This window comes from Oryctolagus cuniculus, chromosome 14, assembly GCF_051225735.1.
Source record: "Oryctolagus cuniculus isolate XC-2025 breed Fujian yellow rabbit chromosome 14, ASM5122573v1, whole genome shotgun sequence".
NCBI lineage: Eukaryota > Metazoa > Chordata > Mammalia > Lagomorpha > Leporidae > Oryctolagus > Oryctolagus cuniculus.
In genome coordinates, this window is record NC_142880.1 from 8991259 (window position 1) to 9004027 (window position 12769).

General features: G+C 37.5%; 1 long non-coding RNA gene across 1 annotated transcript in view; it reads right to left on the reverse strand.

Annotated features, from left to right (window-relative positions):
- Window positions 1-1270: 1270 nt before the first annotated feature.
- The window catches only part of LOC149122234 (uncharacterized), a 335113-nt gene continuing 323614 nt past the window's right edge, over window positions 1271-12769 (reverse strand). Inside the window, exon 3 of the long non-coding RNA XR_016220450.1 lies at window positions 1271-1365. This is a non-coding gene — a long non-coding RNA (uncharacterized LOC149122234). The remainder of the gene's footprint in view (window positions 1366-12769) is intronic.

Here is a 12769-nt window from a genome sequence, read left to right on the forward strand (position 1 = left end):
TCACTCCCCAAATGGAAACAATGGCTGGTGCTAGGCTAGACCAAAAAGAGCAGCCAAGAACTGCAGCCTGGTCTCCTACGTAAGTGGCAGGGAACTGAGTTCCGAGGTTATCACCTACTGCTTTTCCAAGTACATTAGCAGAGAGCTGGATTAGAAGCAGGGCTGCCAGGTCTCAGATGCCCTGGCATAGGATGCTAGCATCAAAAACAGCAGCTTAAACCACTGTGCCACAACACTGGCCCCAAAGTCTCTTGCTTATGCCCCAAAAAAGGCTAGGAGTAAGCTTGTCCTTAAGACCATTCCCCAGGCCTTACCTAGGGCCCCACACATTGCTTCTTCATGATTTGTTAAACTAAACCATAGGAAACTAGATCTGTGATATCTTGATTTTGAAGAGCACATGACTAAAGAACAATATTTATATAACCTCGTATTTATGAGAATTGTAAGAAAATCTAATATATCAACTGTTTTCTCTACCTTTATTAACATTATATACAATTGTAAAGTAAATAGGCTGCCAAAATTCCGGTGTATTCCATGCAATTACTAGAGGTGGCTGGAGGGCATATATGTGTACATTAAATACAGCCAAGCAAAGAGACTCTACTAAACAGTGATGATTATTGACGAATATGGAATCTGCACATGAAAATTATCCTGATAAACATAGCTTCTCTCAATGTAGAAATTGAAAAGTATTGATATAACTTGAATTTTTATTCCAGTGAACCAAAATTTTTACAAAATTCTGTCAGATACAGAATATTTTATTATTTGATTTATCTACAAACTGAATTGATCTCAACTACATAAGGATGACATGATTCTATTGAAATTCTATTATGTGTGTGACATTGTATATACACTGGTGAAAATCATTCAGAGTTCTCCAAAGCTCATCTATCTCCATCTCAATAACTTTTCAGTTTAGACAGGATGTAGAAAGATACAATCAAAAGAAAATACTCCAAGTTATACTAGTGAAGGTTCTCCAGAGAAGCTGAACCAATTACATACATAAATATTTTCAATCTTGCTAATCTGCTAATATGATGATAATAAAATTGACACTAAAATTGTTGAGGGGGATACAGCACAATAGAATAACTTATATTTACAATTTCCTATGAGACACACATATCTTTCTTTGGATACAATTCCAGACATGTTGTTGCATCATATATATTTATATAACCTCTCATATGTTACACATGATTTGCATGTAACTGATAGCTGATTTATTTGAAGGAACTGACTGACCTGATCCTGGAGACTGGTAAATCGTATTTGCAGGTGGGCAGACTGGAAATCAAGGTACAGGCAATGCTTCAGACAAAATTCCATCAAGAAGGAGAGCCAGCACTGCAAATGAAAATGGAAAGTCAGCCAGAGAATTCTCTCTTCCACAACAAAGCGTCTTTTTATTCTGTTCAGTCTTCAACTGGTTTCAGAGTCCAGCTCACACAATGGAGGTCAATTTGACTTACCATACCAATCAAAATGTTAAACTCATTCAAAAAGACCTTTCCCAGAATCACTCAGGAAGATAATAGATCAAATATCATAATCCTATGACCCTATCAGCTCGGCAAATAAAGCTGACACTAATTATTAGAAAGGGGAAATACAGGAATGTCCATTGTACTCTGAGACACTGTGGAGATTATGAAAAGAAGGCAGAGGTAAAGCAAATGGTTAAAATGGTAGCATAAGTACTTCTAGAGTTTGCAAAGACAATCCTTGGAAATATCTGGATAGTTACTACTGAACCTGAGTGTGAAATCAGAATAAACGACAAAGCCATATGGCCCTCACAACTTAAGCAGAGAAATAATATGGTATAATTCAGTATCCCTGCATAATAAAAACACTCAACAAAATAGGAATGTAGGAGTATGTCTTTAGCCTGGTAAAGAACATCTGTGAAAAGGCAATAGTTGATGTTATACTTAGTGGTGAGACCCTGATAGCTTTCCTCCTAAGATGAGGACCACAGAAAGTTATCGTTTTTGGCATCCCATTCCTTGCTGCAGCAATTATGCAAGAAATAAATCTTCATATGTATGGTCAAGTGATTTTTGACCAGGCTGCCAAGACATTTTCATCAAGGCTATAGTGGTCTCCTCAATAAATAGTCCTGAGCCAACTAGCTCAGAATGTAATGGACTTACATTCCTGTCTCACACATCATACAACAGTCACCTCTAAATACATAGTGAACCTACATATAAGAATTAAGTTTATAAAAACTCTTACAAATAAACACTGGGTAAATCTTTGTTATCTTGTATTGAAATGTTCTATCAATTATGCCTTAGTAGAAGCAGGAAACAAAAGTAAACTGGACTTTGAAATTAAAACCTATTGCTTTTTGAAAGATACCATAAAGAAATGAAAATATAATCCAGAAAACTGGGGAAAATATTAGCTAACCTTGCAGCTGATAAAATACTTGTGTGTAAAATATACAAGACTTTAGAATACTGTAATTAAAAAGGTAAATAACTCAATAGAAACATGACGAAAATTTGAATTTCTTTACAGCTATTACTATAAAGAAAATACACAAGTGGACAATAAGCATATGAAAAGATGCTTAAAATAATTTATCAGTAGGGAGATGCAAATCAAAACCACAACATGAAGCACTCCTTATCCAATTATAGTAATGGTAAAAAAAAAAATTTTAAATTGTTGATGAGAATGTGAATAATAGAATTTCTCATATTTAAAATTTTCTTTGAAGCACACATTATTAAGAAATTTTATACATGTTATTGCATTATAAGTACTTATATGCCATCTTGCATGCTATCTACAGTTTTTAGTTAACACTTCAGTATCAGTAGGTCAATGTACATCTGCATAAAAGGGAAGAGAGAAATGGACAGTTGGAGATCTTAATAGGAACAGAATTCAAATGAGGCAGAAATTTTTGTACCAAATCCCAGAGTGTTGGGGAAAATCATAAGTGTTGTCCTTTTTTTTCTAACATACATCCTAGACCTTCAGTTTACACAGAAAGACTGTTATTGCCTGAACATTTAAAAAATACAGAATTATGATCATGAACATTTAAAGTCTTTTGCCAGTTCATTTTTTTTTTTTTGTATTATGAGTATTAACCTTCTTAACAAAAAACACAAATAGTATGCTCTTAGGGTTTATAAGTAAGTTTTCCTTTTGGAAAAGATTTCTTCAATGAACAAACACTGGGAGTCACCCAGCATACTTCCCCTCCCAGATCACTGACCACAGCTCTCTGGCCACATGCAGCAATTTGCTCTGAGAGAGAAACCATCCACTAACGCACAGAGGTGGAGTTAAAAGATAAAAGCCGAAGATGGCGGAATAGTGAGGGCGCGCACCGATAGTCCGGGAAAATTTAGTTTAATAAAAGGGGAGTTACGGTAGCCGCAGAAAATAGAACCAAACAAAAATTGCAGGGGAAACCCTTCTGAATGGAGCAGGCGTGAATCGGACGACCTACTGGGAGAACAAGGTCGCCCACCGCACGGAAGCAAAGTCACGGGACCCAGCCGCAGAAGCCCCAGGGTCTGCGCGACAGTGCTCCAAGGAGAGTGCACGCCACACAGAAAACAGCGGGGAGACTTGAGACGCTCAGGGCTCCGAGTCCACACATCGGCGCTGGAAGGGGAGGTGAGCTCAATAACCCGAGACATTGGTGGGGAAACGGGGGTCAGAATCTAGAGGGGGGCCGGAAAGTGCAGCAAACTCACTACCGGAAAGAAGGAAAAAAAAAAAGCTTCAGGGTTTCTCTTCCCCCTAACCTTGCAAAGGTTACAAGCCTGCAAGACTTGAAGAATTCCCAAGAGACAAAGAGCAGGCCTCCTCTTTGGATTTACATATCAGTGGGGGAGAGTTAAGGAACTGAGTCACTACAATTCAGTAGCCTAGGCAACCCAGTGGGAGTCCAGAGGAGCCAAAGACTGGAAGCTAAATACCATCAATTCTGCACAGCCCTGCCCTGCAGTGTTACTTACCCCCTGAATAAATAAAATAAGTAAATAAATAAAAAGAGAGAGATTTACCACGCATAACCTGAGGGTGTCACCTTTGCACACCCTTAACCTGGAAGAACCAGGCAGAGCTCTCAGGCCCCACCCATCTCAAGCCTCCAAGGCTCCTCCAACAGCAGGCAGTCCACTTAACACGGACACAGTATAAAAAAAAAAAAAAAAAGAAAAAAAAAAGCGCACAGTGACGCAAGAAGAATTAACTATGCCGAGTAACAAACACAGAAATAGAGGGAGCAAGATCAACGACGACACTATGATGCCTCCAAATAAGCAAAACACCCCAAGCCAAGAGTATGAAGATGATGAGATAGAAGAAATGCAAGATACGGATTTCAAAAAATTTATGATAAGAACATTTAGAAGTTTTCAAAAGCAAATCCTTGAACTACAGAAATCCTTAATGGACAAGATTGAAAATCTTTCTCGTGAAAATGAAATTTTAAGGAAGAGTCAAAATGAAACTCAGAAACTAGTAGAACAGGAAAGTGTAATAGTCAAGAGAAATCAAAATGAAATGAAGAGCTCAATAGATCAAATGACAAACACATTAGAAAGCCTTAAAAACAGAATGGGTGAAGCAGAAGAGAGAATATCGGACTTAGAAGATAGAGCACAGGAAAACATACAGTCAAACCAAAGAAAAGAAGAGGAAATTAGAAACCTGAAAAATATTGTTGGGAATCTACAGGATACTATTAAAAAAACCAACATTCGAGTTCTAGGAGTTCCTGAAGGCATGGAGAGAGAGAAAGGATTGGAAGGCCTTTTTAGTGAGATACTAGCAGAGAACTTTCCAGGTTTGGAGAAGGACAGAGATATCCTAGTACAGGAAGCTCATAGAACCCCCAATAAACATGACCAAAAGAGATCCTCACCACGACACGTGGTAATTAAACTTACCACAGTGAAACATAAAGAAAAGATCCTAAAATGTGCAAGAGAGAAACGTCAGATTACTCTCAGAGGATCTCCAATCAGACTCACAGCTGACTTCTCATCAGAAACCCTACAAGCTAGGAGGGAATGGCGAGACATAGCACAGGTGCTAAGAGAGAAAAATTGCCAGCCCAGAATATTATATCCTGCCAAGCTCTCATTTGTGAATGAAGGTGAAATAAAGACCTTTCATAGCAAACAGAAATTGAAAGACTTTGTGGCCACTCGTCCGGCCCTGCAAAAGATACTTAAAGATGTGCTACACTCAGAAACACAGAAACACGGCCATCAATATGAAAGAAGGGAAAGGAAGAACACCTACCAGTAAAAGAGCATGGGAAGCTCAAAGCATATACTAGAAAATATTTCCGGGAAAATGGCAGGGCAAAGTCACTACGTATCAATTGTCACATTGAACATTAATGGTCTGAATTCTTCAGTTAAAAGACACCGTTTAGCTGACTGGCTCACAGAACACAACCCAACTATTTGTTGCCTACAAGAAACACATCTCTCTAACAAAGAGGCATGCAGACTGAAAGTGAAAGGTTGGAAAAAGATATTCCATGCCAACAGAAACCAAAAAAAAGCAGGTGTAGCCATATTAATATCAGACAAAATAAACTTTAATACAAAAACTGTTAAGAGAGACAAAGAGGGACACTATATAATGATTAAGGGTTCAATTCAACAGGAAGATGTAACTATTATAAATGTATATGCACCTAATTACAGGGCACCGGTCTATTTAAAAGATATGTTAAGGGACTTAAAGGGAGATTTAGATTCCAATACAATAGTACTGGGGGACTTCAATACTCCACTCTCAGAAATAGACAGATCATCCGGACAGAAGATCAACAAGGAAACAGCAGATTTAATTGACACTATTGCCCAAATGGATCTAACAGATATCTACAGAACTTTCAACCCTACATCTACAGACTTCACATTCTTCTCAGCAGCGCATGGAACCTTCTCTAGGATTGATCACATACTAGGACATAAAGCAAATCTCAGCAAATTTAAAAGAATTAGAATCATACCATGCAGCTTCTCAGACCACAGCGGGATGAAGCTGGAAATTAGCAACTCAGGAAACCCCAGAAAGTATGCAAACACATGGAGACTGAACAACATGCTCCTGAATGAACACTGGGTCATTCAAGAAATCAAAAGAGAAATCAAAAACTTTCTGGAAGTAAATGAAGACAACAACACAACATATCAAAACTTATGGGATACAGCAAAAGCAGTATTGAGAGGCAAATTTATAGCAATAGGTGCCTATATCAAGAAATTGGAAAGGTACCAAATAAATGAGCTTTCAGCGCACCTCAAGGACCTAGAAAAACTGCAGCAAACCAAACCCAAATCTAGTAGGAGAAGAGAAATAATTAAAACCAGAGAAGAAATTAACAGGATTGAATCCAAAAAAACATTACAAAAAATCAGCCAAGCGAGAAGCTGGTTTTTTGAAAAAATAAACAAAATTGACACCCCATTGGCCCAACTAACTAAAAAAAGAAGAGAAAAGACCCAAATCAATAAAATCAGAGATGAAAAAGGAAACGTAACAACAGACACCACAGAAATAAAAAGAATCATCAGAAATTACTACAAGGACCTGTATGCCAGCAAACAGGAAAACCTATCAGAAATGGATAGATTCCTGGACACATGCAATCTACCAAAATTGAACCAGGAAGACATCGAAAACCTAAATAGACCCATAACTGAAACAGAAATTGAAACAGTAATAAAGGCCCTCCCAACAAAGAAAAGCCCAGGACCAGATGGATTCACTGCTGAATTCTACCAGACATTTAAAGAAGAACTAATCCCATTTCTTCTCAAACTATTCAGAACAATCGAAGAAGAGGGAATCCTCCCAAATTCTTTCTATGAAGCCAGCATCACCTTAATCCCTAAGCCAGAGAAAGATGCAGCACTGAAAGAAAATTACAGACCAATATCCCTGATGAACATAGATGCAAAAATCCTCAATAAAATTCTGGCCAACAGAATACAACAACACATCAGGAAAATCATCCACCCAGACCAAGTGGGATTCATCCCTGGTATGCAGGGATGGTTCAACATTCGCAAATCAATCAATGTGATTCACCACATTAACAGACTGCAGAAGAAAAACCATATGGTTATCTCAATTGATGCAGAGAAAGCATTTGATAAAATTCAACACCCTTTCATGATGAAAACTCTAAGCAAATTGGGTATAGAAGGAACATTCCTCAATATAATCAAAGCAATTTATAAAAAACCCACAGCCAGCATCCTATTGAATGGGGAAAAGTTGGAAGCATTTCCACTGAAATCTGGCACCAGGCAGGGATGCCCACTCTCACCACTGCTATTTAACATAGTTCTGGAAGTTTTAGCCAGAGCCATCAGACAAGAAAAAGAAATCAAAGGAATACAAATCAAGAAGGAAGAAGTCAAACTATCCCTCTTTGCAGACGATATGATTCTGTACTTAGAGGATCCAAAGAACTCTACTAAGAGACTATTGGAACTCATAGAGGAGTTTGGCAAAGTGGCAGGATATAAAATCAATGCACAAAAATCAACAGCCTTTGTATACACAAGTAATGCCATGACTGAGAAAGAACTGCTAAGATCAATCCCATTCACAATAGCTACAAAAACAATCAAATACCTTGGAATAAACTTAACCAAGGACGTTAAAGATCTCTACGATGAAAATTACAAAACCTTAAAGAAAGAAATAGAAGAGGATACCAAAAAATGGAAAAATCTTCCATGCTCATGGATTGGAAGAATCAACATCATCAAAATGTCCATTCTCCCAAAAGCAATTTATAGATTCAATGCAATCCCAATCAAGATACCAAAGACATTCTTCGCAGATCTAGAAAAAATGATGCTGAAATTCATATGGAGGCACAAGAGACCTCGAATAGCTAAAGCAATCTTGTACAACAAAAACAAAGCCAGAGGCATCACAATACCAGACTTCAGGACATACTACAGGGCAGTTGTAATCAAAACAGCATGGTACTGGTACAGAAACAGATGGATAGACCAATGGAACAGAATTGAAACACCAGAAATCAACCCAAACATCTACAGCCAACTTATATTTGATCAAGGATCTAAAACTAATTCCTGGAGCAAGGACAGTCTATTCAATAAATGGTGCTGGGAAAACTGGATTTCCACGTGCAGAAGCATGAAGCAAGACCCCTACCTTACACCTTACACAAAAATCCACTCAACGTGGATTAAAGACCTAAATCTACGTCCTGACACCATTAAGTTATTAGAGAACATTGGAGAAACCCTTCAAGATATTGGCACAGGCAAAGAATTTCTGGAAAAGACCCGGGAGGCACAGACAGTCAAAGCCAAAATCAACTATTGGGATTGCATCAAATTGAGAAGTTTCTTTACTGCAAAAGAAACAGTCAGGAGAGTGAAGAGACAACCGACAGAATGGGAAAAAATATTTGCAAACTATGCAACAGATAAAGGGTTAATAACCAGAATCTACAAAGAGATCAAGAAACTCCACAAAAACAAAACCAACAACCCACTTAAGAGATGGGCCAAGGACTTCAATAGACATTTTTCAAAAGAGGAAATCCAAATGGCCAACAGGCACATGAAAAAATGTTCAAGGTCACTAGCAATCAGGGAAATGCAAATCAAAAGCACAATGAGGTTTCACCTCACCCCAGTTAGAATGGCTCACATACAGAAATCTACCAACAACAGATGCTGGCGAGGATGTGGGGAAAAAGGGACACTAACCCACTGTTGGTGGGAATGCAAACTGGTTAAGCCACTATGGAAATCAGTCTGGAGATTCCTCAGAAACCTGAATATAACCCTACCGTTCGACCCAGCCATCCCACTCCTTGGAATTTACCCAAAGGAGTTTAAATTGATAAAGAAAAAAGCGGTCTGCACCCTAATGTTTATTGCAGCACAATTCACAATAGCCAAGACCTGGAACCAACCTAAATGCCCATCAATGGTAGACTGGATAAAGAAATTATGGGATATGTATTCTTTAGAATACTATACCGCAGTAAGAAACAACGAAATCCAGTCATTTGCAACAAAATGGAGGAATCTGGAACACATCATGCTGAGTGAAGTAAGCCAGTCCCAAAGGGACAAATACCATATGTTCTCCCTGATTGGTGACAACTGACTGAACACCAAAAAGGAAACCTCCTGAAGTGAAATGGACACTATGAGAAATGGTGACTTGATCAGCATAGCCCTGACTGCTAATGGACAACTTAATACATTATCCCTCATAGTATTTTTTTTTTGTCTGTTCTACTTAATATGACTGGTTTAATTCTGTAATTATCACACAGTTATTCTTAAGTGTTGAAAATTAACTGAAATGTGATCCCTGTTAAACATAAGAGTGGGAATAAGAGAGGGAAGAGATGTATAATTTGGGGCATGCTCGGGCTGACTTGCCCCAATTGGTAGAGTTGGAAACATACTAGGGGATTCCAATTCAATCCCATCAAGGTGGCATGTGCCAATGCCATCTCACTATTCCAAGTGATCAATTTCAGTTCCCAATTGATCATAATGAAAGGACTAAGAGTCAAAGGGAGCACATAAACAAGTCTAGTATCTGCTAACACTAACCGATAGAATAAATAAAGGGGAGAGTGATCCAACATGGGAAGTGAGATACTCAGCAGACTCATAGAATGGCAGATGTCCTAAATAGCACTCTGGCCTCAGAATCAGCCCTAAAGGCACTCGGATCTGGCTGAAAAGCCCATGAGAGTATTTCAGGCATGGAAAGCCAAGACACTCTGGCAAAAAGATCTCTGTGAGTGAGATCCCAGTGGAAAGAACAGGTCTTCAAAGAGGGAGGTGCCTTTCTCTGAAGGGAGGAGAGAACCTCCACTTTGACTATGACCTTGTCTAAACAAGATAAGAGTCGGAGAACTCAAGGGGCTTCCATAGCCTTGGAAACTCATGACTGGAGCATAGGGAGATTACTGATGCCATAAACAGGAGTGTCAATTTGTAAAGTCAACAACAGGAGTCACTGTGCACTTACTCCTCATGTAGGATCTCTGTCCTTAATGTGCTGTACACTGAGGCTTAATGCTATAACGAGTACTCAAACAGTATATTTCACTTTGTGTTTCTATGGGGGTGCAAACTGTTGAAATCTTTACTTAATGTACACTAAACTGATCTTCTGTTAAAAAAAAAAAAAAAAAGAAAAGAAACTATCAATTCCCAACTTGACTCTCACTGGGATTAAACATGACAATAGGTCTGATCTGATTTCATCATCATTTAAAAAAAAATCATCTATTATTTTTCACTTTATGTTTCTGTGTGGGAACAAACTGTTGAAATCCTTACTTAATGTATACTAAGCTGATCTTCTGTATACTAAGATAATCGAAAATGAATCTTGATGTGAATGGAAGGGGAGAGGGAGTGGGAAAGGGGAGGGTGGTGGGTGGGAGGGACGGTATGGGGGGGAAAGCCATTGTAACTCATGAGACGTACTTTGGAAATTTATATTCATTAAATAAAAGATAAAAAAAAAAAAAAAAAGAAAAAAAAAAAAAAGATAAAAGCCATCGGAGGAAAGAACCAACAGATGTTCCCACAAATGCCTAAAAATAAATGGTGAAAATAATAATAATAATAATAAAAAAAACAAGAATAAGGAGGACAGATGGTAGGGCCCCAAAAGGAACAGCAACAGCACTTCAATATTAGAATGTGAAGATGAAGAGATTGATGGATTCCCTGAAATGGAATTCAAAAAATTAATGATAGGATTACTCAGAAGCAATGAGAAGCGAATTCATGAATTACAGAAATCTATACATGACATAAATGGAAAATTCTCCAATGAAATTGAAATTTTGAAGAGAAATCAAAATGTAATATTAGAAATTAGAGTTCAGTATGTAAAATACAGTGGAAAGCCTAACAAAATACTAGGTGAGGAAAAAGAAAGAATACCCAAGCTAGAAGAAGAACTTCTGGAAATTTGGCAGTCAGACAAAAAAATAAAAAAATAAAGAGGAGGGGGAGAAGGGGGAAGAGAAAGAGAAGCAGGAGGAGAAGGAGAAGCAGCAGCAACAGAAGAAGAAATTGGAAAAATTAAAAACAATGTTGGGGATTTACAGGATACTATCAATTGACCAACATATGGTTCTTAGGAGTACCTGAAGGTGTAGAAGGAGAGAATGGATTAGAAGGAGTATTCAGTGAAATAATTACAGAAAGTTTAATTTGGAGAAATAGAGGGACATTCAAGTACACAAGGCACATAAAACTCCTCACAGACATGACTAGAAAAGATCTTCATCCTGACTTTCAGAAGATCTCCAATTAGACTCATGGCTGACTTCTCATCAGAAAGAGTTCTTCAATGAACAAATACTGGGCGTCACCCAGGTTACTTGCCCCCCCAAGACTACACTCTGGCCACATGCAGCAATTTGCTCTGAGAAAGAAACCATCCACTAATGCGCAGAGGTATAGTTAAAAGATAAAAGCCATCAGAGGAAAAAAAGTATGTTTTACATGTTGATACATACACAGAAAAATAGAGGAATAGAGGAAATAAGAGGAGAAATAAAAAATGGAATGACAGTAATGAAAAAGGTAGGGGGAAAAAGGCAGAAAAAAAGACGAAAGTGGGGAGGAAAGTATAAATAAATGACCTCTGAATAGAGTGTTAAAAATTTCCCAGTTCTATTCTATAAATTTTATCATTATAATAGCAAGCCAGAGAGTCATGAAAACAACTGAAACAGGATAAAGGAAAGTTGACTTGAATGAGTTTATAACAGAAGAAATATTTTTATGGAAATATTGCTATGATAATAAAAGCATGACAATATTCCTTAGAAAAATTATTTATAATGGACGGGATAAATATAATTCCTAAAGTCATGTCTCCTTAACATAACAATATAGAGAATATCATGCCCTCAGTGAGTATGACAGTTCTCACACCCTTAATAATTTGATCTCATTTACATTAGTGCTGCTACATATTGTCTTTTGTTCAAAACTTACTACATATAATTTATGAGACAATTTTAAGCTAATAGAAAATCACTTGCCTTTTCTTCCTTCAATGGCTATAAATTTCTAGTTTACAATAAGGTCTTATCCTATTGATCTATACTGTTTAGGCAATCTTAAATGATTGTTATTAAGATTTGCCATGAACACACTAGATTGTTTTATCAAAGCTTACATTTCTCTTAAGAAACTAAACATGAAAAAATATCTTAATGTAAGTGGTCTGGATACACTAGAATACACTGGATCTTTTGTAGAGTATTTTTAGTTAATGACCTAAAATACATTTAATTTTATAAATTGATCTTGCATCTTGAGAGTTTACTAATTCCTCTTAAAAGTTCCAGTAGTTGCATTGAGTGCATCTGGATTCCTCATGTATATCATTACATTATATGCAAAAAAAATATCAATTCTTACTTTCAAACCATGATGTTATTTCTTTACTCCATATAATATCAAATAAGAGTTCTAAGAACATACATCTTTGCTGGGGTTCTGATATGGGGGTGAGGAGCACATTCAGTTATTTACTTGTAAGGATGGGCTTGCCTGGAGATGTTTCTGTTTTGTCTGTCTCTCTCTGTATCCCTCCCTACCCCACCCCCCTCTCTCATAGCTAGCCTTTTTCAAAATGAGGACATTCCTTTTCACTCTAACTTTCCTGGGAGTTCATATTGCAAATTCATGATGATCTACTGAGA